The sequence below is a fragment of the Pongo abelii genome, chromosome 17 (assembly GCF_028885655.2).
Source record: "Pongo abelii isolate AG06213 chromosome 17, NHGRI_mPonAbe1-v2.0_pri, whole genome shotgun sequence".
Classification (NCBI taxonomy): Eukaryota; Metazoa; Chordata; class Mammalia; order Primates; family Hominidae; genus Pongo; species Pongo abelii.
The window spans coordinates 86240278-86268055 of record NC_072002.2 but is presented as its reverse complement, the minus strand read 5'-3'; the positions used below and the strand labels follow the sequence as shown (position 1 = coordinate 86268055).

General features: G+C 37.7%; 1 long non-coding RNA gene and 1 pseudogene across 1 annotated transcript; one reads left to right on the top strand and one right to left on the bottom strand.

Annotated features, from left to right (window-relative positions):
- The first annotated feature begins 3147 nt into the window (after nt 1–3147).
- LOC134760274 (uncharacterized) lies at nt 3148–24289 on the top strand. The gene is made up of 4 exons (XR_010137506.1): nt 3148–3284; nt 15579–15766; nt 16752–16852; nt 22998–24289. It is a non-coding gene; the product is annotated as an uncharacterized LOC134760274 (long non-coding RNA).
- LOC100453646 (signal peptide peptidase-like 3) lies at nt 13196–14290 on the bottom strand (annotated as a pseudogene).
- Nucleotides 24290–27778: the final 3489 nt, after the last annotated feature.

Genomic DNA, 27778 nt, shown 5'->3' with positions numbered 1-27778 from the left:
CCCTAATCTAATGCTTTGGACATCAGACCAGCTGCCTAACGGCAATTAGACAATCACCTGTAGCGCCAACATGTATTTAAAAAGGCTTTAAAAATGACAAGTAAAAATTATGTTGACATCTTTAACCATTAACAAAAAGGTGAAGAGAATCCCAAGTTCTTCTCCAGACATTGTAAAGGTAAAACATAGAAATTTCCCATAGAAAATGTTAGAGGTTTTTAGGGTTGAGGGGAGAGAGAGAGATCTCAATTAGAAAATACTTGGCAACTGAAGAAACTTCAAATATTATTACTATAAAAGAAATCAGAAATATTTCTAGGTTGCTTACATAGAATAATATACTGAAAATTGACTAACGATTACATCTCTCATTCAGATATTTTAAAATTTTATTTCTGTAAATGGGAAGCAAAAGGCATAAAGCCTTCTTTAAATTTAATATTTTAAATTTAGAATCAATTATAGTTTTTTATTCCTACATCATTACAATATTAACAGGTTTTCTAACATTAGCCACAAGTTCCTGCATCAGTGCAGAATATCTCAATTCAGAGGGTGAATTATGGAAATTAAATAATTATATATAAATCAAATATTTTCACTTCTATTTAAAACCTAATACAGAAAGCTTAAATGTTCATATTGTAAGGAGGAGTTCCCAGTAATGCAACTATTTTGAGAGCCCTAAGCTAAACTGGGGTTTCAGTACCACATCCACCAGCAGCCCCTGACCTACTAGGAAATGAAGGGGAGGCGGATCCACGTGTTTACAGTGTGCCTTTCACAGCTCTTTCTATTACCTGGTGGATGGCCTAATGTCTGGTTGTCTCACCCACGACCAGAAGGTGACTCACAAGGGAAACTTGATTATACCAGGCAATAAGGGCATTATTGCTCTTGCCTGACCCATATGCAGTTTATGCCTGCCTGGCTCTCCCTCTGGTGCCAGGAGCCTGACCTTGTGTTCTCCACAGCTAGGGAAGTCCCTTTTTCTTCGGATAGAAGGTGCAAAATCAACCCACCACCACAGCAGAAAATGAGCTCAAGGATTTATTACTTTCAGATTCTGGGAAAGGAGAGTGTAATGAGTTAGGAGAGCAGTAACGAGTCATTCATGCAAGAACGAAGAGGCAGGCAGAGAGAAAGAATACGCGTGGCAAGCAGCAGTGTATATGTAAAGCAACAGGGTGTGGGTCCTTTAAGTTCATGGGGGAAATGCCTGAATGGTCCCTTTAAAGGAGGCAGTGGGAAAGTGGGAGCCCCCACCTGCTAGGCGGGAGAGATGCCCTAAGTTCTTAACTCTGGCCACCAGCTTGAGCCATTTGGGTGTGGCAGAGAACTGGAAACTGTATCACAGGTAACTGAGACTTGCTTCTGGTCTGAAAAGGTTAGAACTATATTCAAAATAAAGGACAAGGCAATCAAAAATCACAGAAATTCACTACAGCAACTAACATAAAGTCTTCCAATGTAAGAACATATTTTCTATTCTCTGATGTGCTTTAATTTCATAGGCCATAGTAGCAGACAATATACATCTCTTTAAAGAATAAAGTGGGGCCATTGTAATAAATATGAAAAACATATATGAAGATGTAATTTTATTAAAGATTTAATGAAGATTGCAGTGAACTGATAAAAAGAAATAAATTACCTATGGAAATATCCCTATAATATGTTAGTGTATAATTTGCCTTTCTTGTTAACAGAAAAATTCAGACATATTTTTACTTAATATTGCTAAGATCATAGATTAAATTAGTGGTAAAGCCATCTATGAAATTCCAATTTACCAACAGCCAGTCAAATTCAATTATATTTTGTAATGCTATGATTTGTTAGTTCCCGCATTTTACTGTCAGTATTATCTAAATGTATATTAAAGTATGACACAAAAACATTATTTTCAAAATGTAACTTCTATGGTAAACTTAATCCTATATTTCACAGGGATTAATGTAAAGCAGAAGCACACACAAATATACACGCACATTTAAGAACTGTGTTTGCACTTTCTCTTTTTAGTAAGTAGAAATCATACTTCATTAAGGTTTCTTGCAAACAGGTTTTAAAGAGCTGAACTTTTTGTCATAATGGAATTACAACTTGATGAGTTAAAGGAAACAGTAAAGTTGTCAAAATAGGATAAATAATTTTTGATGCTCAACGCAAATTCATTGGAGACAATGGAGCACATGTGGTAACTTGGCTCTCGCCCATTTTCTCTATCCACAGCAAATATCTTCTCGAAATAGGAAGCTGCTCCACACTTATCTCAGGAAAGTATTTCATTGCTAGTGGCAGTGTAGTCAAAAGTTTTGAAACTCTGCTCATTATGTGAAGAAAGAGCTTAACAAGCATGCATGAAATACTGTACTGCCTCTAACTTGCTCTTCTTTCTGGATTTACAGAGTTTAATGAATCATTTAACAAAAACAGCCTAACTACCCAGGCATATAAAAGTCTGATTCATTCATCACCCAAAAGCCTTAACCACAGGGATGATACAGGGATGTCTTACAAATTGGAATGAGAATTCAACCATTTCTTGCAAGCTGAGTCTCCCACCCTCCAAGTATTGTTAAGGGTTACATAATATATTTTCCCCCTTATCTTTGAATCTTTAAACATTATTTTCTTCAGTCTTAGTTTTATCTCAAAAAAAAAAAAAAAACCCTGTCCTTTGGTGGCAAATGTTCCTGAAATCTGGGGTGCTACTTCGCTATGCATTAGCTGAATTGGGAACAGTGGTTTATACATAGCAAGAAATAGCAGCTCAGCAAACACATTTGAATGAGAAAATGAATGCATGAGTGAGTGAAAAATGGAAAAGTATCAAATGAAATGGGTACTGATTTCAGTGCGACGGGACTTTCTAAATCTCTCTGACCACTTAGATATCTTAGCGTATAAGTCTGTTCTCACACTGCTATGAAGAAACACCTGGGACTAGGTTATTTATAAAGGAAGAAGTTTAACTGACTCACAGTTCAGCATGGCTGGGGAGGATTATAAGTTTCTCAGGAAACTTACAATCATGGCAGAAGGCAAAGGTGATGCAAGTACCTTCCTCCCAAGGTGACAGGAAAGAGATTGCCAAAGGGGAAGAGCCCCTTATAAAACCATCAGATCTCGTGAGAACTCACTCACTATCACGAGAACAGTATGGGAGAAACCACCCCCCATGATCCAATCACCCCCCACCAAGCCCTCTCCCTTGACACATGGGGATTACAATTCGAGATGAGATTTGGGTGGAGACGCAGCCAAACCATAACACTCAGGTATTAATGCATGTGAAAGGGATTGTTACCAGGTTCCTTTTATGGCCAGAGTCACTTGACAACCTAAGTTGCTCTTAGAAGTTGAGCACTTCTGTGTGGAAGGACAGAGAAAAAAATCTTCCCACTCAAGGCACTTACAGGCATAATTAGAGTGGGACTGATAAACACAGGAAGACCCAATGCATTGACTAGGGAAAGGAGAGGTTAGCCAGATCGTCCGTTTCTTCCTACAGATGCTTGTCTTATAAAATGAAAAGCAAAGGAAAACAGAATCATCTTCATTTCACTAACGTAGGCATCAGAAATGTTGAGTTGTAACCTTATTTCTTTCTGGGACTGTCCAGGTAACCTAGGAAAGAACAGTTCATCTCTGTGTACTTGAGTTCTTTCTCTCTAAAATTAGGATATTAATTTTGACATCTGAAGGTTGAGAACAAAATGAAATTTTATTTCTGAAATTGACTTAAAAACAGTTAAGTGCTATACAAATCTAAGTTGTTAAACTTTTAAAGATGAGTTGAAGCTGACAGCTGAAGGAGGCAGAAATGGGTACTGAATATTTATGTTAAACCTAGAAATTTCTATAGCCAGAAGTGCAAGTCAGAATTATTGCAAAGTACGCTCACAAGTTCCAAAATTGTTGAAAATGACATCTCTGCCTGACAACTACAATGGAACTTATCCAGTGAGTCTTCACCTCAAAGTAACTAAAGAATATTTTTTTAAAAAGACAAAAACACAAGCATATGATTATATCCTTTCTGTCCATCTTCCTGGCTCAAATACCTGGGGTCTGTTTCAGTCATGTGTCCCTTTAAATCCACTGGGTGATGCATCAAGACAGGTAATAGCAATTCCTCAACCTCTAATTCATGCCTCTTATTCTGTTTCTCTTTACTGACAATCTCCATTTTTCTATAGGAAGACAAATCCTAGTTTGTTAAAAAAAAAAAATTGTAAACATAAGCAAAAATAAAAACTGGGGGAAATGATTGGGGTTAAATAGCAGAAATTTGCAAATTAGAAAACCCATTCTGTGCTCAATATCCATGAGTAAGGAAACGCATACTGGACTGCAAACAAATTGAACTTAGAAAAAGATGCACAGGTTATGGTATTATTAAATGCGTAACACATATAAAGACTTCCTTCCTTCCTTTCTTCCTTTTTCCCTCCCTCCCTTCCGCCCTTTCTTCCTTCCTTCCCTCTTCCTCTTCATTTTTCTTCCTCACTTCTTTCCATTTTCCATCTTTCCTAACTTCCATCTTCCTTCTATTCCTCACCTCCTCTGTCCAGTTTTCTCTATTTCCTTATTCCTTTCTCTCTTTTCTTGTTTCAACTTTTTGATTTCTCTCCTTTTCTCTGTATGTTTTATTATTTTTCCTTCTTTTATCTTTTTTTCTTTCATTTTTTTTTTTTGGCTTATATGTATTAAAGTCAGCCCTCTGTATCCACAGCTTCTGCTTCTATGGATTCAACTAGCTGTGGATAGAAAATATTTTTAAAAAATAGAACAATAAATACAAATTTAAAAGTTCTCTATAAAAACTAAATAACACTTTATATTTAGTATTATAAATTACCCAGAGATGATTTAAAAGGAGAAGGTGCATTGGTTATATGCAAATTCTATCAGCCTGGGCAACACAGCATGACCCTGTCTTTATAAAAAATTAAATTAATTTTAAAAATAGAAACTAAAATGAAAAAGACAAAATGGATAGACTGTTTTTTGTTTTTGAGATGGGGCTCTTGCTCTGTCACCCACGCTGGAGTGCAGTGGTATGATCTCAGCTCACTGCAACCTCCGCCTGCTGGGTTCAAGCAATTCTCCTGCCACAGTCTCCTGAGTAGCTGGGATTACAAGTGCATGCGACCACACCCAGCTTAGTTTTGTATTTTTAGTAGAGACAGGGTTTCACCATGTTGGTCAGGCTGGTCTCGAACTCCTGACCTTGTGATCCGCCTACCTCGGCTTCCCCAAGTGCTGGATTACAGGCGTGAGACTGTTCTAAACATATGCTGCTAGAAGGAAACATATGCTGCCACTATTTTATAGAAAGGACTGTAACAATGGTGTATTTTGGTCTCTGTAGGGAATCCTAGAACCAGCCCTCCATGGAGGTGAGAGACAACTGCATATTATATTATGTAACAGAAACATATTGATCTTATAACTGGAAAAAACTTCTACATATATATAAAATACTTAGATTTCAAATAAGCTGTTCAGAAAAGACAGACTGAAAAAGAGTTCACCTCTTGAACTCTTCAGTAATCTACTGGCTCTGGGTACCCTGGACTTTCTTCAGTAAAATTACTCCTTGATTTGAAGAAAAGTGACTGAAGAAGCTGCAGGAAATTCATCTTCCAACATTCCAAACTAATTCTACTTCACGAAATTATCGAAGACCTCCCTTGCACTCATTACCCAAATAGAAGAAACTGTCTCAATCTGGCATAAAAAGTGAAGGAAGTGACCAAAGTGGCTTCTCGCTTTACTGACATATAATTGACAAATAAAAATGATAGATATTTAAGGTGTACAACATGTTTTGATATGCATATATTTTGTTAAATGATTACTGCAATCAAGCCAATTAACATATCACCTCACTTCATTTTTTGGTGATGAAAATACTTCTCTTTTAGTAAATTAGTAAATTCAGTAAATACTTCTCTTTTAGTAAATTTCAAGTGTACACCACACAGTTATTAAATACCGTCACCACCTTGTTAGGTCTCCGGAACCACAGTGTTTCTTGACACTTCTGCGATTGCCAATAACACTAAATCAAGTCCAGGAAAGGTTATCGACAACAGCTTTCATCACAATCAATGAGAAAAGTTCTCTGTTTAAAATAACATCACATAGAAATACTCATAAATGTCTTTACAGCAATGTAAATAAACGATTTTTTATTTCTGAATAAAATAAAAGGTATGTTAACAAGATGATCTGTTTTATTATATCATGTTCGTATATGTAGGAAAGAGAAGAACCAGCCTAGAAAGATATTCCAGATTTAAACTAAGATGACATTTACATCTAGGAAAAAAACAAACAAAAAATATATATATACACACACAAACATACACATGTACAAATACACATCTGTAATACATAGGATACCTTAAAATAGATTGAATACTGCATTAAATGGAGATAATTTTATAATAAATACAAATAACTGACATTGTACCATAAAATGTATATGCCTAGATAATGTCTAGATGTCCAGATAAGAAGCATATTTTTTAATTGCATGAAAACATGTTTATTAATGCATATATACACTTCATATTCAAATTACTATATTCACATCTTTCTCTACCTGTGCCTTACATCACAGTATACTAAACTATTTATGTAAATAAGTAAATGTATATGGCAAAACAAAAATATTGCCCTATTTTACAATTTCTCTTGTTTGGTAGTTTAAGCAACACACTGAATTATAATTAAAAATATCAGTAAAGTGACATTTTGAAGAAAAAATGGCAATGAATGAAAGAAGCTGGACATACTTTAAGCCAAATACTAGTAAGTATATAGAGGGCAAGGACGCTGTGCCACGTGTCATTCAGTAACTGCCATGTGTGCGAGACTTTAAAAAATCCTCCTGCCCTTACAACATAGCTTTCCCACCAACGTTCTTGATGGTGATAATGATCTTATTTTCTAATACACGTAGTTAATATTCCCCATAGAAAAACACATTTAAAAGAATGGCAAAGGGAGAAAAAATATTGTATATGCACACACATAGAGTTAGATATTCACATTTGTATATATTCTATTATTTTTAATGCATCCACATATAAATCCATCATTTATTATATTCCATTAAAAAATACTTTGAATTCCAAAAAAGCTTTAAAATACATGATTCTAAAATAGATAGAAGGCCAGGTATGGTGGCTCATACCTGTAATCCCAGCACTTTGGGAGGCCAAGGCATGATGATGCCTTGCCTTGGAGTTCAAGACCAGCCTGGGAAACGTAGCATGACCCTGTCTTTATAAAAAATTTAATTTAATTTAATTTTAAAATAGAAACTAAAATAAAATAAGACAAAATGGATAGACTGTTTTTTGTTTTGTTTTGTTTTGTTTGAGATGTGGCTCTCGCTCTATTGCCCAGGCTGGAGCGCAGTGGTGCGATCTCAGCTCACTGCAACCTCTGCCTGCTGGGTTCAAGCAATTCTCCTGCGTCAGTCTTCTGAGTAGCTGGGATTACAGGTGCATGCCACCAAGCCCACCTTAGTTTTGTATTTTTAGTAGAGACAGAGTTTCACTATGTTGGTCAGGCTGGTCTCAAACTCCTGACCTCATGATCTGCCTACCTCGGCTTCCCAAAGTGCTGGATTACAGGCGTGAGACTGTTCTAAACATATGCTGCTAGAAGGAAACATATGTTGCCACTATTTTATACTATGACATATCATGACTACATGCAATGTATTAAGCTACAGAAGAGTATGGTATAGAAGAATAGAAAGCATTTATCCTCTATGTTTACCTTTTTTGAACAAATCTAAGGCTTATTTCAGAGAAAAGTACCTGAACCAAATAATGTAAATAATAAGATCCTAGACTTTGCTGTTTATTTAATGCATGCCTAGATGTTTACCTTAATTTTATCATAAATAATGTCACATAAAAGCACGTATCTTTCAACAGCCTACTGTTCTCACTTGGATCTTTGGAATGGGGGATATTATAACTTAAATGTTATTAGTTCTTATGTGTTAAGCTTTTCTGCAATGTTTGGAAGGTAAAAATCCAAACAGACTGAGCATTTTCTATGTCCATTTTCTTGTTCCATTTTATTTTTCCCCCTTGTGGGCTAAAATGAAAATTTTGTAATTAATATTCTTCGTATTGCCTCTTGTATAATACCATTCTTTTTAGAAATACCTGGTTATTTAATAAAGTCATCTGTTTAAGCAGATTCTTTAAGCAAACAGATTGCTCCTTGGGAATAAATTAGACATCTTCAGAAGTACTTTAACACTTTCACAAGGTTAGTCATTAATACTTTATAGAAGTCAGTTAATAAAAAGGAAAGAATATAACTCTTTCCTATACTAACTCTTTCATAAATTGAGAATAAAGATTTGTACTTAGAATATACATTAACTAGTGGACTCTAGAGTTGGATTAGTCAACTATTATAGCAATGAGGACATCATAAAATTACCTGTAGAGCAATTTAAGGGATAGCAATCACTCATGGAGTGCCTTCCTGCAAGGCAGGCATCAGGATAGCTATTCCTAATTTATTACCTAATTTAATCACCTCAACTTTCCAAGGTACATATGCATCTCTACTTTCCCATTGAAAACAACAGAAATACTGAAATTAAATAAATAACATTTTCAATGTCAAAACCCAGAAACTTTGGATGGTAGGACCAAAATTAACTTCTGAACCCATTCCCATTCCCTTCTAATACATTACCTTACCTCAAGTGGGAGGAATTAAACAAATCAAAATATAAATGCTTTTGTTGTTGTTGCTATTCTACTTAACCTGATAAAGAAATAAAGGTTTAATCATGTGCATATGCATTATTCCTGTCCCTTAAAATTTCAATACTGCAGAAAGAACAATAAATGTTTGTGTGTAAAACATATTTAATTTCTTTAAAGGGTTTTTGCATTCTTATCATTATTCTTTCACCATTAACAGTACATTCATCATTTTTTTCTTATTTAATCTGTGTCTGTGCAAAATAATGATCACAGAAAGTTACAAAATGAGTCAGATGGACCACAGTAATAATAATAATAATTATTATTATTATTATAAACATTTGAATGGGGTGAAACAGAACAGTGGCAAGAAAAGTCATATCCATCTGAAAAGTAGCAAAATAAACAAGCAGTAGAACCATGGCCATCAATGATTGGATGAAATGAATGAAACTGTTTGAAATTTTAAGTTGACTAAATGTACTTTCTTCCAAAACAAAGTTACGCTTTTGGAGATATCTGGATACATTCATGAAGCCTTATCTGTTTAACTTTAAGTTCTTTTTTATTATAAACATTCTAGCATTTTCTCCAAATCTTCCCAGCCCACTTCCTTATTGCAGGTTCCTAGTAGCTTTATGATCAGGCATCCACCCAGGCACGTACATGGCTCAGTGACACCAAGCAATACCACATTTGATTTTATTGAACATGAGACAGACACAGAATATGGATGGAAGGCAGCATTTCTCCATGGAATAGAGAAAATGAGAATAACCTGTCATGGGTTAATCAAGTTCATGTTTTTGTGCTATTCTTTTTATGTAGCATGTTAAAAAACCCAACAAATTATTTAAAGACACATTGTATATTATAAGAGAAACCCTTCTTAATAAAGGGGTGATTTAATGCTTCTCAAATCAAATGGTCTTGATATCATTGAAATGCTTATCAATATTGATTAATAAACTGCAATTAATATAAAAATTCAGAAACAAAAAAACTGTATGTTTACATTTGAAAGAAGATCAAACTGAAAAAACGGTAGTCTGTTTGGAAAGAAACATTTTAAGAATATCAATAAATTAAATATTCAATTACCTAAGTTAAAGAGCCATTATAATCATGTACTATTTCAGAATAAAATATAACATTTCATTTTCTTAAATAGATAAATATGCTGGAGAACTAGGTTCTACAGTCTTTAGTTTTCCTATTACTATTTTGAACACCAGTTACAAGAGTGATGCAAGAAGATAAACAATTTATCAAGATATGGATTATAAAAATTTTCCCTCTAGGGAATTTATTTCGCTAATGATTTTACCTCATTGAGATATGAATTTATCAATTCCCAGTATTTGTTTGAAACACATTTTAAATACTAAATTTAAAGCTATACTTCTAAGCTCTACTATATTCTTTAAAAAATATATTTGGGGTTTTAAATTATACTTTAATTTTTTGGTCAATTATTTTGATGAAGGTGTCACTCTTGAATATCACAAAACTATTTTTATTTGCTTTGGGTATATATCCAAATATTTTTAAGGTTAAAATTACCCTACTCAGGCTGTGGCAGCAAAATTTTGAGATAGACCCCAATATTCTTTTCTGAATAATTCAAATATACAAATCTTGAAATATTCAAATAATAGAATATTTGTGAAATTAAGACACCAGATATGTTTGCTTTCTGTTAATCAAAAATTATCCTGAGTGAGCATGGCCTAATCTGAAGGAGGAGATTTAGAGCATGAGAGAGATTCTGCTGCTGGCACTGAAGAAGGCTGCCATATTGTGGGTGGGGCTTATGGAGAGAGCACACACCAAGAACCTGAGAGTCTCTAGGAGCTAAGAGCATTCCCAGCTACCAAGAAAAAAGAGACTTCAGTCATATAGTAGCCAATGCATTCTGCCAACAGTTTGAGACATCTCAGAAGTGGATTCTTCCTTAATAGAGCCTTCAGATGAGGATATATCCAGCTGAGACCTGCTTCTGCCTTATGAGACACTGAGCAGAAGGCCTATCCAAAACAAACAAGGCTCCTGACCTATGGAAACTGTGAGATGATAAACCTGTGTTAAGCTGCTACATTTCTCATAATTTGTTCTGCAGCAATAGGAAAAGAATACACTGTTCCTTCCCCTACAATGACATAAAATAGAAGATAGCACAATTAGGTACATTTAGGCCATTATTCAAAATCTGTCTGAAAAAGAATTGGAGAAGTGATAATATTTTACACACACTAAGTTAGGACAATGAGAAATTAATGAGTTATTATTCTATTTTCAAAATCCAGTAGAGCTATATAGCATTTACAAATTTTTATTCACACTATAATCTACATTTGGACATTTTTTCCTTTCCCTTTCTCAATTGTTTTTCTTGTTTTTCAAAGAGAGATTGTAATGTTTTTAGTTATTCTTAACATTTTCAGAATAATTGCATTTACAATCATATCAGACTCTTGTAAATAAGGTTATATTATTGACATTATTGTTTATTACTACATCTTTTGTCACTATTTTGTTAGTTGCCACTAATCCCCCAAAATACATCCTTTGGTTTTCCCATTGTTATATATTATTTTCCAATGGCTCCCTACTTAAATGGATTTTTAATTGGGAATACTGGAATACTCTAGAGTTAGCAGTTACATAAATACTGAAGATTGTTCTGAGAGTGATTTACCCCAATTTTCTAAAATAATTATACTTTAAACTTATTTATATAATCATTTGAGAAACATTATAAACAGGAATTAGAAAATTGTATATGGTAATTCTAAAAATAACATTGCAGCACAAAATTTTGAAAGGAATAGTATGCATATGTTTGAGATTCTATTCTACAGTCTTTCTCTCTGTCTCTCTCACATTTCTTTCTTACATTCCTATTTTAAGCACCTAGCAACGACTTTTCTGGAGCCTCAGGTAAATGGTTCCCTCATCTAACTTCAACTTTTATAAGCAAATAATGAGTGTTTTCACTTCTCTATTAAGAAGATCATGATCTGATTTATATTTACCTTCCATCGTATGTCATGGGATTGAGCTAATTTTAAATATAAATAATTCATGGTGCATTTTTTTATATAGTTTTTATTTTTATTGTTGTGTCATTGAGTGTCCTTTTTTGTTTCAGAGAAAAAGCTAAGTTGTATCAATAATTGAGTTCCCTGGATAATCAAATGATGTCATATTTGATATTACTTTGAAAAAACAACTTAAAGCTATGTGATAAAAATTACCTTATTAAATCCTATGACAACCCCATGAGATGGGTGTAAAAACCTGGCCACAGGTAACAAAGTTATTAAGTGAAAGGTTGGAAATGATCTCGGAAGTCTGCCCTCAGTGTGTTGTGCTCTATGACATGCTGCACTGAAGCTGTGGCTCATAGACCTTTAGGGGAAGGCTAAGACTTTGAACCCTATTTTCCATGGAGTGAGGCCTCAGTGAAGTATTATTTATGGTGTCCCCACCAAATCTCACCTTGAATTTTAATATTCCCCACATGTCAAGGGTGGGGCCAGGTGGAGACAATTGAATCATGGGGGCAGTTTCCCCCATACTGTTCTCATGGTAGTGAATAAGTCTCTCAAGATCTGATGGTTTTATAAACAGAAGTTCCCCTGCACAAGCTCTCTTGCCTGCCATCATATAAGATGTAACTTTGCTCCTTATTCACCTTCCACCATGATTGTGAGGCCTCCCCAGCCATGTGGAACTGTGAGTCAGTTAAACCTCTTTCCTTTATAAATTACCCAGTCTTGGGTAATTATGTGTTTGTATATAGGAGCACGCATTTGCAGGCACCACGATCCTCTGATACCTGGTAAGAAGTGATGCTAGAATGTGTCTATAGAGTGTATTGCAATCACCCAAACTTTCTATTTCTAATTTGTCCAGATTTAGACAAAAAAAAAAGAAAGCAAGCTTCACACCACAGAAAATATTTAATAAATCAAAAAATAGGAAAGAAGAATCTCCATGGGAACTGGTCCCAAAGTTTTCGAGGGTTTATTGAAGAAATTTTAGTTTACTAATTGCTTTTTATCCTTTTAGTGGTCAAAAGATCTGAACAACTCCTTGTTTTCAGTTTTGAAACAGTCACATCTCTCTCTATCCTCAAAGTAACCATGTAGTGCAGATCCATAAAAAACAGGGAGGAAAGAGTGCCAGGGAGAGGCCTGTCCCTCTGGAAGGGGCTCCACCTCTACATCTGCAGAAAGAGAAGGAACCAAACAGGGCTCCAGCAATTCTCTCCTGCAAACAAGCTCCTTTTAAATGTGAAAAACCCAGTCACCCAGCAGTTCCTTACACAGGTACATCTCTGAATACCAAGCCAGTTCTGAGAGGAAACAAAACCACAAGTTGAGAGAAAAGGACTATCATGGGCATCTGGTCACTTTCTACATGATCCATCATACTTCCAGGAATTGGGAGCTACTGGTCTTGGAGTGGAATAGCTTAGACCACATCCACCAGAGGTCACCCTTTAAATAGGCCATCATGAGGAGTGGCAATAAGGTAAATGGCACCAAACAGAGAAGCACAGGCTGGGCGGCCTGGTGAATGTGAGAGGCCACAGTAGCAGTGAGCAGATCTACAAGGTATCCCATGACGGGCCAGTGAAAGTAGAAGACCTTCTGCATGTGCCCAGAGATGTTGGCAGGTCCAGGGCCACCACAAGAGTCCCCACGGGCTTGTTTTTTGTAATTGTCATAGCAAAGATCAAAGCATAGCAGACAACTAGGCATAACAATGTCTCCAATGCCCAACATGAGGAAGTGGCTCCCAGTGGAACGTGGGAAGACCAGTTTTCCAGGCAGAGACAGGTGAGGAACATCACGCCCAACACTGGGCCCCAGGTTGAGCTTCCAGGATAGAACGTAAAGGGGATTTTCAGCCAGCTGCCATGGCCACATTCACCATGACACTGCTATTAAAGATGTAGGCTGAGAAAAATACCTAAAAGACATCATAGATTAAAAGCCCTGAGAGAAGCAGGCAGGGGACTTTGAGGCCCAACAGGCAGACAAAGAAAATTACAGTGACACGGAGACCCATAGCCAATGCATCCATGAGAAGTCAATGGCCAGTGAGAACCCAGGTGAGGATGAGCACGACAGACAGAGATAATAACAACAACTCAGCAGTAGTGAAACATCCACAGAAACCCAGGGAAATCTTGTTCTGAGGTGAACAGAGTCTCGTTAAATATTGGCACATAAGGAGAAGAAGAAAAGCAAAAGTTATCATTGTAAGAACTGCTGTACATATTGTGAAAACTACTTGAGCTCAGTCAAAGAAGCAAAACAACAATAAAAGAGAGACAGATGCTCCAATAGGAAGGAATAGAGCCTGGGTAGATTCAATTATTTGATGCTATTATTGGTGCTGCTGCCATTGAAAGATCCACAAGAACTATTATTGTCTTTCTGTGTAGTCTCTTGTCTTTCTGTCTTTTCTACACACCAGTCTGTTTGTTGAGAATTGGAGGTTGAAATTTGCAACATAGAGCTATATAAACTTTTTCAAGGGTATTTAATCTGAAATCTGTACAAATTGTTATTTTAGTATTAAACCAAAAGCTGATATATTTTCTGGATGAATTCGATAAACATATTTCTAAAGCAAAATCATTACTTGGTAATAAAGTTAAATACATATATTTCTAATCATTAAGAACAGTAAATAAATACAAATTTAATCTTCAAATGACATATTTAAGAAATAAAACTTCCAGTTTAGGATGCCAGACTGACCGCATATGAGCATCTCTTCTTGCCTCCAAGATACCATGAAATTACAAGGTATGTTGATTATAAATCATAATGATACATAGAAATGGAAGATCATCAGGCTATAAGATAGTTTTACACACATCTATAATTCAAAAAACAAATGGAGGAGGACAATGGATGAAACAAGTTGGAGGAAGTATACCCCAGAGAATTCACAGAATTGCAACTCAGAGACTGAGAAGCCAGAAAATACATGACTCCAAGTGGATGTGTTCAGGAAGAAATCATCAAAAATTCACCCAACAGATAGCACATTGCATACCTTCACAAAAACTGAGTGTCCGGGGACATACCACCCTGGGCAAGAATTGGAGAATTATTCTTTCAAGAAATAATAGGAAGAAAGATGAAACTCTTTTCTAAATAAATGAAGGCTAGTATTTAGACATTTCTCCAGATCTTCACCGTTTAAAGCTCATGAGTCACTAAGTTTGACTTCTGTACTTACCTCAGCAATCGCCTTTGCATTGCCCTGTTCTTAAATATGAATGAGCAAAGACGACTCTCTGGCCATTTGAGGAAACACTGCGACATGAAAGGAACCTACCTCTCTGCAGAAAGGAGATTAAAACTCAAAGGAAACACTAATGATTTTTTTTAAAAAGCAGTTTCTTAAAAATGAAACAAAAAAACCTCTAAGTATAATAGTATCTCCCAGGGACTTTAAGATGTATTACATCACGAGACAATAGGCTGTGGAAAGGAGCTCTTGGATATCAAAAATAAAATTGCCATAATAAATTAAGAAGAACTGAAAATATGGTTGCTAAATAAATAATTAAAGAGTTGGAGAGATGAAATTGTGACAATATCCTGGAAATATAAAACTAAAGATATAAAGAGATCTAGGACACCCCGATTCATGAAGATCCATTGGCGAGTTCAGTGCCAGAACCTGGGTGGGAGCAGCTGCAAAACAGTTGTAGTGAATAAAGAAATTAGTTTATCAGTGTAGTTACCTCTGGGTGATTTAATTTCTCAACTTTTCTGTGCCTTACAGAATGTTTTAACAGGGAGGAACCCTATCTTCTGGGAGATGCAAAATACACTTGCACCAAAAAGTAAGCCACGGAAACAGGGAATGAAGTAAAAAACCAAGAATGTTTCATGTGCCTGTGAGATGCATGGAATCTTCAAGATGGCGAGACCCAAGGATAGAAAGGTCAAGATGGCGGCAGGTCACCTCGGGTAGTTGGAGGAGATTATGTGCAAGGGCATTTCTTCTTTGTGTCCACTGCCACAGCATCCATCCCCTCTGATTTTAGAAAAATCTTACAAAAAAATGTGCTATGAGTTTAAGAAGACTAATTTCAACAAGAAGTATGAGTGGGAATTGAGCTTAAATAGTGTAGTATCTATACATCTGTGAAGTGCTAATGGATGTAAGTTGGAAAATGTGGTAATATGCTCATTTGCATAACATAATGGTATAGATATATACATATGATTAAAGATAACTTTCTAGTTTCAATGAAATTTCATCAGGACACTGACTTAATGCATAGAAAATCTGACAAAGCAGGTACTGAGAACACATATGTCATAAAAGTGATTATGCACTTTTCTAAAATTGTCTTCCATTTCTGATAGTTGCAAATAGCCTTTGCAATTTTCTCAGTTGTAGCACAGCACAATATTTAGTTATTATGCAACATGGTTCAGGAAACAATCAGATATTATGGAATCTTGAGTACCCAATTATAAGTCAGATAATCCTGTGCACATTACTTAAATACTCCAAACATCAGTTTTCTCCTTTGTAAAATGTTGATTAATAATACTTTTTGTATGTATATTAAATGTTAATTACTGTCTATATTGAAGTACTAGAAGTATATTATGTGTCCATCATTATTATTATACTAGGTAATTATTTGCTGATGACATTAGATTTTAGGAGTTAATCTATTATTGTTTAATGCTAGATATTCAAATATTCAAAAAAAAAAAAAGCAGAAAGCAGGGATGTCTTTGGGCTGTTCGAAGAATGACAATATGTTAGATCACATGAGAAAAGGATAAAATTCATAGTTTTTGAAATTAGAGAAGTAGCCAAGAGCCAAATCATATGTTAGAGGAAAAGATGAGGATTTGAATTAATTCTTCATGAGATGGGAAACAACAAGGCAATTTTGAATGCAGAAATTATATGATCTAACCCATATTTTAACAGGACTTTTCTGGCTACTTTATGGAAATAAAATCCTGACGCTGGCCCATTAGGGAACTGCTAAAATTGTCCAAATAAGAAATGAGAGAGTGTTGGATTAAAAGGTAAGTGAATATGCTGAATGCTGGTCAGATTGTATGCACATTTTTGAAAGTAGAGCTGACAAAATTTGCTTATATGTTGGATTAAGGAAGCAAGACAAACAGCAGAAGCAAAGATCACACTATTACTGTCATATACTATTAAAACATTGGATTATTGATATAGTTTGGTGTGTCCCCACCGAAATCTCATCTTGAATTGTAGATCCCATAATCCCCATGTGTGATGGAAGGGACCCAGTTGGAGGTCACTGAATCATAAGGAGTGGTTATGCTGCTGTTCTCATAATAGTGAGTGACTCTCATGAGATCTGATAGTTTTATAAAGGGCAGTTCCCTGGCACATTCTCTCTTGCCTGCTGCCATGTAAGACATGCCTCTGCTCCCCCTTCACCTTCCTCCATGACTGTGAGGCCTCCCCAGACATGTGGAACTGCGAGTCCATTAAGCCACTTTTTCTTTATAATCTAGTTTCAGGTATTTCTTCATAGTAGTATTAAAATGGGCTAATACAATTACCATTAACAGAGGTGAGGAAATCTGAGGAACATATTTTGAAGTGGAAAATCAAGGGTTCATTTTTAGATATGTGTCTGTGAAAGATGCTTATAGATGGATTAAGAAACACACATACATGACTGGGCACGGTGGCTCACGCCTGTAATCCCAGTACTTTGGGAGGCCGAGACAAGTGGATCACGAGATCAGGAGATCGAGACCATCCTGGCCAACACGGTGAAACCCTGTCTCTACTAAAAATACAAAAAATTAGCCAGGCGTGGTGGCGGGCACCTGTAGTGCCAGCTACTCAGGAGGCTGAGGCAGAAGAATGGCATGAACCCGGGAGGCAGGGCTTGCAGTGAGCCGAGATCGCGCCACTGCACTCCAGCCTGGGGGACAGAGGGAGACTCCATCTCAAAAAAAAAAAAAAAACAAAAAAAAAACAGAAACACACATACACACACATACCAATCATCACTAACCCTTGCAAGATGTTCTCTACTGTACTTCCCATCACTTGCTAAATCCAAATTGACCAATAATAGCTGTTAAATGATGCCCCAAAACTTGCTACCCCTGAATACTACAACCTGATTGACAAATCCAGGTTTTCATACCTTCCAAGGATTCAAAGAACAGCTCTCAGAGAAAAACTGTCCTTTCCCAATCCATGCTGTCAGCTCTGAAAGCGATTCACCTTGAGCTGTTGCCATGCTGCAGTGGGTTTATTTAATTTGAGGTAAGGGCATTCACTATTGCTTCTCCTTTGAGAAGAACTGGATCAGGACAAGATTCCCATTACCTGGACCAGATACTTTAGTGAAGAAGGACAACAGCACTGAAGTAACATTGCTTTCTCCTCCCACTGGGGTCGGTATGGCTAGACACCAGATGAGCTCCGATTCTGCATGGAAATCTTTCATTTTGTGTTGAGTGCCACTCACATTTTACATTGTTACTATTGTCACTGATAGGGGCTTTTATGTGTGAGATTAAGATGTATTGTTTGTTTGTGACGGAGGGGCAGTAGCACATGTTTGCTTCTCACCACTAGAATTGTTGTAGACAATGAAGCCAGTGGCCCTCTGACTGCTTATTAATATTTATGTTGATGTGAACACCACCAAACATAAAATATGACATGAATCTCACCAAGGAGAATTTATAATTCCAATGATCAATTTGAAGAATTTTTGACATAAATAAAATTTTTCTTTCAGAGGCATAAAAGGGAGAAGCCTTCATGAGATTTTCTTTCTTGTCTAAAAGAGGTTATGTAAGTGAGGTCATCTTATTTCAACCAATTGTAATAAATCTCATGTTTGTGTGTACGTGGTGTGTGTGTGTTTGAGTGTGTATGTCTGTGTCAAAATGGGTTTCCTGCATCTAACCTTTCATCCTTGAAGAGGAAAGATAATTACATTTTACTGATGAAAACTTAATATTTGTATGAAGCTAGCTCCCACTTGCTTCTCCTGTTACATTTTTCCTTTTTTCTTCTCTCTGGGGGAATTTTAGAGACTCAGTGATCGAAGTTTTGTTTTTTATGTATGTATCCTAAGAATATCTAGCTCAGACAAAGTTTGATAAAAGAGCTAAAAATTATTAAACTGCATTTGTTTTGCTTAAAAACATATGGGCCATGTAAAAAAAGGCAACAATAAGAACAACAACAAAATATAATCTAATTACAGACTTTCTTGCTATTTATAAGATCTGTAGTTGGAATAGAAAGGATGGAACTTATGATTTTGAAAGTCTTTGAAATTTTTTGTTTGTTTTTTTGTTTTTGCTTTTTTGAGATGGAGTTTCACACTGTCGCCTGGGCTGGAGTACAGTGGTGCAATCTTGGCTCACTGCAACTTCTGCCTACTGGGTTCAAGAGATTCTCCTGCCTCAGCCTCCCAATTAGCTGGGACTACAGGCACCCACCACCATGCCTAGATACTTTTTTGTATTTTTAGTAGAGGCGGTGTTTCACTATGTTGGCCAGGCTGGTCTCGAACTCCTGACCTCATGATCTGCCCACCTCAGTTTCCCAAAGTGCTGGGATTACAGGCATGAGCCACCACTCCCAGCCATCTTTAACATTTTTAATGAATTCAGAGGTTTATAAATTATATTCGAGAATTATGTAGGTTTATAATAGTCCTGAACAAATACATGAATCCTTTGACAAATTAGCATTAGTATATAATAAGGGTATTCTCTAGAATATTGTTTATCTCCTTCCAAATTTTATTATATAAAATTAATGTCAACACTAAGTCTAATTTATTCAATACCAAGGTCAAGCTTTTCATGCTTTAAATTTTCTAAATACTCTACATTGGTTTTGAAACTCAAGAAAGTCACAGATATTTTAGGTTTTACATATTATGAAGTTTGGCAGTCCCCAAGACAGCCCTAACTTTTGATAAGTTTGGATTCCTAAGACCCTCAGATTCAAATAATTCACTGGAAGAACTCACAGAATTCAGAAAAGGCATTATATTTAGCATTATTTTTTTTTCTTTGCTGCAAAAGGATCAGATTAAATTCAACCAAGAGGCCAATAGAGTGGGTCCAGGAGTCACCAGATATGCATTTCCAGTTGTCGTCACAGTGGACTCATGTGGATTCGTTCCTAATTCTCCCAGATATCTTTGAATATCTTTGAAATTCCAATGAATAACAAAATAATTTGCTCCCTTACCTTAAAAATAGAAGGATAATAAAATGCTTTGGCATTCTCCATTCTTCAATTTTTAATAAATGTAACTATAATGGGAACTTGTTGTTTATATAATTTAACATGCAATGGGAAAAAGAATCTCAGTTAAGAGAAGCTCAGTTTTCATAGTTTCACTATATGCACATAAAACGTATTTGTATAAATCACTTCAACATTTCTTATCTCTCAAGTTAAAGAAACATATTCATGTTCAAGCATCAAAACTGGCAAATGATTCTCCCTATTAACATTTGTTTTGTGATGTTAACGAACATTTCAGTCAGGGACAATCAGTGGCAAATACAGTGGCTTCGTTATGTAAATGGAAAGTCCAGGGAGCTTTGTCCCCACGTCTGTTCTTACTCTTTACAACAGGGGTACCCAATCCCCAAGCCACGGACCAGTCCATGGCCTGTTAGGGACTGAGTCGCACAGCACGAGGTGAGTGGCAGGTGAGTGATCAGTGGCAGCATTAGATTCTCATAGCAGTGCAAATCCTATTGTGAACTGCACTTGCGAGGAATCTAGGTTGCATGCTCCTTATGAGAATCTAATGCCTGATGATCTGTCAGTGTCTCCCATCACCCCCAGATGGGACCATCTAGTTGCGGGAAAACAAGTTCAGGGCTGCCACTGATTCTACCTTATGATGAGTATGTAATAATAATAGAAATCAAGTGCATAATAAATGTAATAATGCACTTGAATCATCTTGAAACCATCCCCCCAGCCCCAACTCTGTCTATGGAAAAATCATCTCCCACGAAACCAGTGCCTGGTGCCAAAAAGGTTGGGGATTGGTACTTTACATAAAGTGTTATTCCCAGGTAATCATGAACACTGTGTTGCTATTTCCAGAATAATCATCAACTGTAATTAATTCTCCAGGCTATCTTGTAAGAGAGAATTTCACTCTTTCACCTTGAGAATGCTGGGTAACATAGATTATTGCCTAGAAGGTTAAGAGAAAAATTGGCTGTAAGCTTAAAACACTGGCCATTTTACTCTAAATTGTTGAGGATGTTTCTGGCATGTGTTTTTCCTGCCAAATGAATGACACTAGCGAAGCTGTAAAGGTGAAGCATTAAAAGGAATAACGGCTTCAATGAAGGCTTTGAACATTTGAAGATGCATTTTATACATGGTCACATTCAAATGAATATAAATATCTTCCAACTATTGTCTGTTTTCTGGATGGCAGCTTTTCCCTGTCAAAAAACAACTACCTTGTCGCTAGCTTAATTTTTTTTCTAGACTATATATTCTTAACTTGGGACACACCAACTTACCTATCCAGTTACAGAGGTACCAACTTTATAGGGACTATAACCAAGGAATTTGCAAAATATGGTTCATCTTCCAGAATTCAACTGTTCTTATCATCTTAAGTCATCAGTGGAAATTAAAAGAATAAATATTACCCCAAAATGAAAGTTTGCAAAATTGACAATTGCTGTAGAGCTTTTATGCTGTATATCCAAGTCTATAATCAACAAAGCCAGTTGCACTCGGCTTTTTCCAAAGACAAATAAGAGAATCCTGCATGATCTGCTAAGATTACTGGTTTGCTAAAAATGACATCAACCTCAGAATGCTCTTGGGCCACAGAAAGAGACTTGATCAGGCACTATCAATCATAAATACTACAGTAAAACTTCACAGAATGGAACTTTGGGGTCACATCTCTCAGTTAAAAGTCGTTATGCATCTCTCCAGCATCTCCATACCAATGGGAGCTATCACACAGAATCTCTCAGGATTCTTCAGAAGCAGGCACATCACAAAGGGGACTGTTTTTCAAAGAACCTTGATGAAGCAACAGGTGGAAAACTTCTACCCAAGATTCCCCGTTTTGTTAGAGTAGGTAGCTTGGCAGACATGGACAGGAGAGGCCCTGCCCTGCAGGACTGTCAGGCAACCATCAGGTGATGTTCAGGTGGTTGTTAAACTGTCTCTCTAAAATAATAATTGGTCACAGCCATTGCCAGGGAAAGGTAGGCTCCCAATAAATATAAAACACCTGAAGCTGGTGATTAGCAGCTTTCTGATAAGATCTCTGGAGTTGGGCAAGTGGGCTCCAGCATGCGCACTAAGAGGCAAAATGGCAGAGTTTAACTGGCATATGACCATTCTCTGGGAATGTTCAACTGGTAAGGGAAAAATGCGTCAAAGGAGCATGCACACAACTTGAGTAAACACACTCCGCATGAGGCCCCTCTCAAGTGCTGGCAATCCACTGCACATGCAGAGAGCCTGCCCCAAGGAAAAATCAAGGGAGAAGAAACACAAACCTCAGAACCATCCAGTGTGTAAAAATCTCAAGTCAACGTTTGGCCAGGGCACTTGGATCTCTCAAGCTGCCCACTTGACCCTCTTCCAAGTGTACTTTACTTCCTTTCATTCCTGTTCTAAAGCTTTTTAATAAACGTTTACTCCTGCCCTAAAACTTGCCTCGGTCTCTCCCTCTGCCTTATGTCCCTTGGTTGAATTCTCTCCTCCAAGGAGGCAAGAATTGAGTTGCTGCAGACCCATCGAATTCACTGCTGCTAACAGTTTGACTCCTGCATCCCTGTGACCACCAAACACTTCTTCTTCTTTTCCTAGCTGCCTTATTCCTGTCTTTTGAGTTTAAATTCAAGATTTTTAATTAACGAGGATTTAAAAACTTCAAGAAATGTCCTCCTTTAATACTAATGCTTTGATTTCTACAAGTGACTCTGTTATTTTGAAAATACCTCACTAATCAGATACAAAATGAGACACAAAGGAAACAAACCTTGACAACCTGGCTCTTCTGCCACATTCTGGGTTGTCTGGATCAAGGAATCCAGATGGAGGGTGGAACTTGGTTTTATAATTAAAACCAGGTAAAACGGTGGGCTGGACAGACAGCCTTTCAAAGACTGTTAATGATTCTAGTTCTTGTGTTTCTAGGCTTCAGAGTTCTACATCGTATCCTACTTACAGCCCTAAATACCTGTTAACTGCCACCCCCTGGACAGATTATTACAGTGACAACAGAAATATAAGTCACATAAGGAGCTGCTGAATGCACTCAAGACTCAACAATCTCCAAAGATATCAGAAGGCACGAATGGAAATCTGGACTCTGACAATTGTCCTTAGCATGTTATCTTTTACGCCAGTGCTGGCCAAAGAGAAGGACTTAAAACGTTGTACTGATCCTTACAAGAACTTAGTTTCCACTGTTTCTCTCCACTACTTTTGCTAAATTCAAATTGGCCAACTAATAGCTGCTTAACTAGGACCACATCTTGCTCTCCCTGCATCTTAACACATGAGCAACACAATTTCAGTTTCCCCATAATTTCCCAGAACTTGCCAGTGAATAATTCTTGGAATAAAACTGAACTATGACTGTGAAACTGCCTTTGCAAAAATCACAACTGAGAAAATTAAGACAGTAAAAGAGATGTGTCCTAACTGCCTTCATCTTGCTTTTAACCTCCAAGCTGTCTTATTCATTGGTGGTGTAGGCTAAACTAATTTTGGAAGAAACTTAGTTTATGATTTAACTCTGAAACCAAGATAATAACAAGCCCTTTCCCTAAACAAACCCCTTTCCTGCCTAGAGCCTAGATTGCCTTTGCAGGATTAACAAAATAGCCACAAAAATAGAAATTATGGCTTAGGAGTCATGCAGCTGGAGGGTACAAGAATCTGAACCTCTCCAAATTGCTCCTGGGGATAACATCAGTAATGTAAAATCTAAGATAAGTGCTTCAGATATTTTGCAGACCCTGCACTTAAAGGATCAGCTGGCACTACCCAGGTCTTGATAAACTGGCTCAGTTGGACTTGTGGCCTCTGCCTAGGAACTGATTCAGCATAAGAAGACAGCTTTGACTCCCTATTATTTTATCTCTGACCTGATCAATCAGCACTGCCAACTTTCTGACCCCCTATACACCAAATTATTCTTGAAAACCTCAATCTCCAAAAGTTTTGGGAGAGACTGATTTGAGTAATAATAAAACTCTAGTCCCCTGTAGTCAGCTTTGCATGAATTAAACTCTTTCTCTATTGCCATTCCCCTGTCTAGATAAATCAGCTCTGTCTAGGCAGTGGGCAACATTAACCCATTGGGTTACATCTGGCCTTTCCCAATTCTATCTTACAAAATATTTATCTACTTGGTCCCCACAATATAGTCATCCTGAACTGTGTTTCATGTTGCAATGTTTTAATAAAGGCTTTAGCTAATAGATTTTGATTAGTTTCTCGCCTTTCACGTTTATTATAATTGTCTACTAAATATTCTAATGGAGTTAATACACAAAGCATAAGATTGTTTTTCACTAACCCTCAACTAGTGAACAGTTCAAGAATTACACAGGATCAGTTATAAATCTTCCAAATTATGTATGTGCAACAAAGACAAAATATTCCAGGTAAGCACCAAGGCTAAGAGAGGCCACACTGGTTGACAACTGTCATTCATACACCACCCAGATTCCCCCAACCAGAACTTAGAACCTTATTTCTCCATGTATGACAAAAATAAAGTTCTAAGTCTCCCGCCAACTGACTGAATGGACCTCTTGGCCAAGATCATTCCAAAGAAAACTTGAAAAACTACTCAGGCTATGATGGAAAAGGGGGTGGTCAGACATGCCTCATTATACTCTCCTCCCTTTGGAATTCAGACACAACTGATCAGCATTAGCATTAAAACAGAAATCTTAACATTGAGAGAACAGGCTTTTTACAGCAATAAGACATCACATTCCAACCTGACTCTGGTATACCATCACGTGACAGATAGAAGTCCCTGAAATTAATCAAAGTATTTTACCCTGAAATATATTTCTTTGAACAAAATTTGAAATGGCCCCTGCAAAGTTGTCTCTTGTGAGGAAAATCTTTCTTCTGTAGAAAATCCCCTTCCCCTTCCAGGTCTCTTCCTGTTCCAGGAGAGATTTAACGAAAAGTCTGGTACCCTTTAGAGTCTGATAAAAGACCTTTACCATCTACCATCTATTCTTCTGAAGCCTGCTACCTGGAGGCTTCATCTACATAAGAACCTTGGCCTCTAAATCCCCTCTCCCTCCCACTTAACTACAAACATTTCTTTCTGCTGACTTCAGCTCTTCAGGAAGAGCTTAACCCCTTCAACTAATTATCAGGAAATCTTTGAACCCACCTGTAACCTGGATGTCTTCCCCAACCCTCTCCCCTCACCTGCCACCTTTCACTTTAAAAAGCCCTGCCTTTCCAGGCTGAATCAATGTATACCATGTACTTACTGATTTATGTCTCTACCTATAACTTCTGCCCTCCTAAATGTAACCCAACTACCTTGAGTACATGTTCTCAAGACTTCCTGGGGCCGCGTCATGGGTTATGGTCCTCATATTTGGCTCAGAATAAATCTCTTCAGTATTTTACAGAGTTGCCTATTTGTTGACACCCATTAGCCTGGAGCATTGGATCTGACCTCTTACACATCTCACCTTTTCTGGGGATTGACTGGGAAGCAGTCTCAACCAAGGTTATCATATCTCCTTGGGGTCATCATGCATCCAAAACCATGACAAATTATAAAGACTTCACACTCAGACCTGTATCCTCCAATCATTTATGACATTTATTTCTGATCTTGGCGACTATTTCTTAAATTTATAAAAATGTGTGAAGGCTTTATTTAATAGGCTCTCGGTGAGGGATTTAGTTCCAAATAGGTATTCTCTAGGTACGGATGGTCTTTCAGAATATTTGAACATAGCTGCTTGTTTAATGCCACATCTTCAACATCCTCCTCACTCAAATCAATAAATACTGAATTAAGAAAAATAAATTAGTGAATGAATAATTATAAACTATGATGGATTTTAAGCAATTCATTAAGTAATAAATGGAAACAGTGCCAATCTTGTAAAAGAAAATGAGTGCACCTCATAAGTTACTGCCAACAGTCCCTGTGATTGTTAGATATCACGAAGCCTTTATAATTTATAAAAAATCTATACTCATAATGTGAACAGTACTGTTGAACACAGAGAACCTCTCTAATCAGGCAGTAGTGGAGTCACAGGGAAAATTTTAAAAAGCTAGGGCATCAGGGCTTGTCTCAGTTTTTAATGTTTACAGAAAAAAAAAAAAAATTTAACTGAAACCATGTTTTGAATTTACTAAGATAAATGACCCAATTTCTTTCCCCAAATCAAATTAGGCAAATTTACAACATCTGTCATGCATTTATGTTTTGCATATCACACTGAAAATAAAGAGACATTGTTAAGGTGGTGGTATTGAATGGGATGAGCCAGCAATAAAAACAGGGGCTTAAAAAAATAAAGATGCATAAACTAAAAATGGTAAACAAAAATAACTCAGAAAAAAGGCAAAATAATATTTTTATGATGACAACTTGTTCTTAGTATTTGAGTAAGTGAGGAGTAAAATTCAAGTTTATGAATATAAGGCATCTTGACGTGGATCAGAAAAATTAACATGAATTTCAAAGAACAAATACATCAGGAAATGAAGGAATAAATGTTACCTTTTAAGGAGAATAAAGGACTAATAAGAGTAGCACAGGGCAAGATTTATATTTTCTATTGGTTTTAGGCAATGTAACTGGTGGCATTAAAATAAAAACTAAGGATTTAGTCTTGAGTGTGCGACTCACATTGATGTCAATGTGTAGCCTACTTTTTTCAACATTAACTCGGTGACAGTTATAAAAGCCTTAAGAACGACATGCAGGCAAAAGATTATATCAATGATTACTTACAGTATGGAAGCCAGGTTGATGGCCAAGTCTCTTAATAAAAGTTCATTCTGAGAGGTGACAGCCTGCTGGCAGCCTTCCAGCCCTGGCTCACTCTCAGCGCCTCCTGGGCCTTGGCACCCACTCTGGCTGCACTTGAGGAGCCCTTCAGCCCTCCGCTGCACCGTGGGAGCCCCTTTCTGGGCTGGCCAAGGCCGGAACTGGCTCCCTCAGCTTGCGGGGAGGTGTGGAGGGAGAGGCGCGGGCGGGAACCCGGGCTGCCGGCAGCGTTTGCGGGCCCGCGCGAGTTCTGAGTGGGAGTGGGCTCGGCGGGCCCGAACTCAAGAGCGGCCGGCTGGCGGACAAGCCCCGGGCAGTGAGGGGCTTAGCACCTGGGCCAGCAGCTGCTGTACTCGATTTCTTGCAGGGCCTTAGCTGCCTCCCCCCTCGGGGAAGGACTTACGACCCGCAGCCCGCCATGCCTAAGTCTTCCCGCCCCACCGCCCCCCGCCCCGCCCCCGCCGCCCCCGCCCCGCCCCCGCCGCCCCCGCCCCGCCCCCGCCGCCCCCGCCCCGCCCCCGCCGCCCCCGCCGCCCCCGCCCCGCCCCCGCCGCCCCCGCCGCCCCCCACCCCACCGCCATGGGCTCCTGCGCAGCCTGAGCCTCGCGGAGGAGCGCCGCTCGCTGCTCCACCGCACCCAGTACCATCCACCGCCCAAGGGCTGAGGAGTGCTGGCGTACCGCGCAGGACTGGCAGACAGCTCCACCTGCAGCCCCGGTGCAGGATCCACCTGGTGAAGCCAGCTGGGCTCCTGAGTCTGGTGAGGACTTGGAGAATCTTTGTGTCTAGCTAAGGGATTTTGAATACACCAATCGGCATTCTGTATCTAGCTCAAGGTTTGTAAATGCACCCATCAGCACTGTGTATCTAGCTCAGGGTTTCTAAATACACCAATCCACACTCTGTATCTAGCTGATCTAGT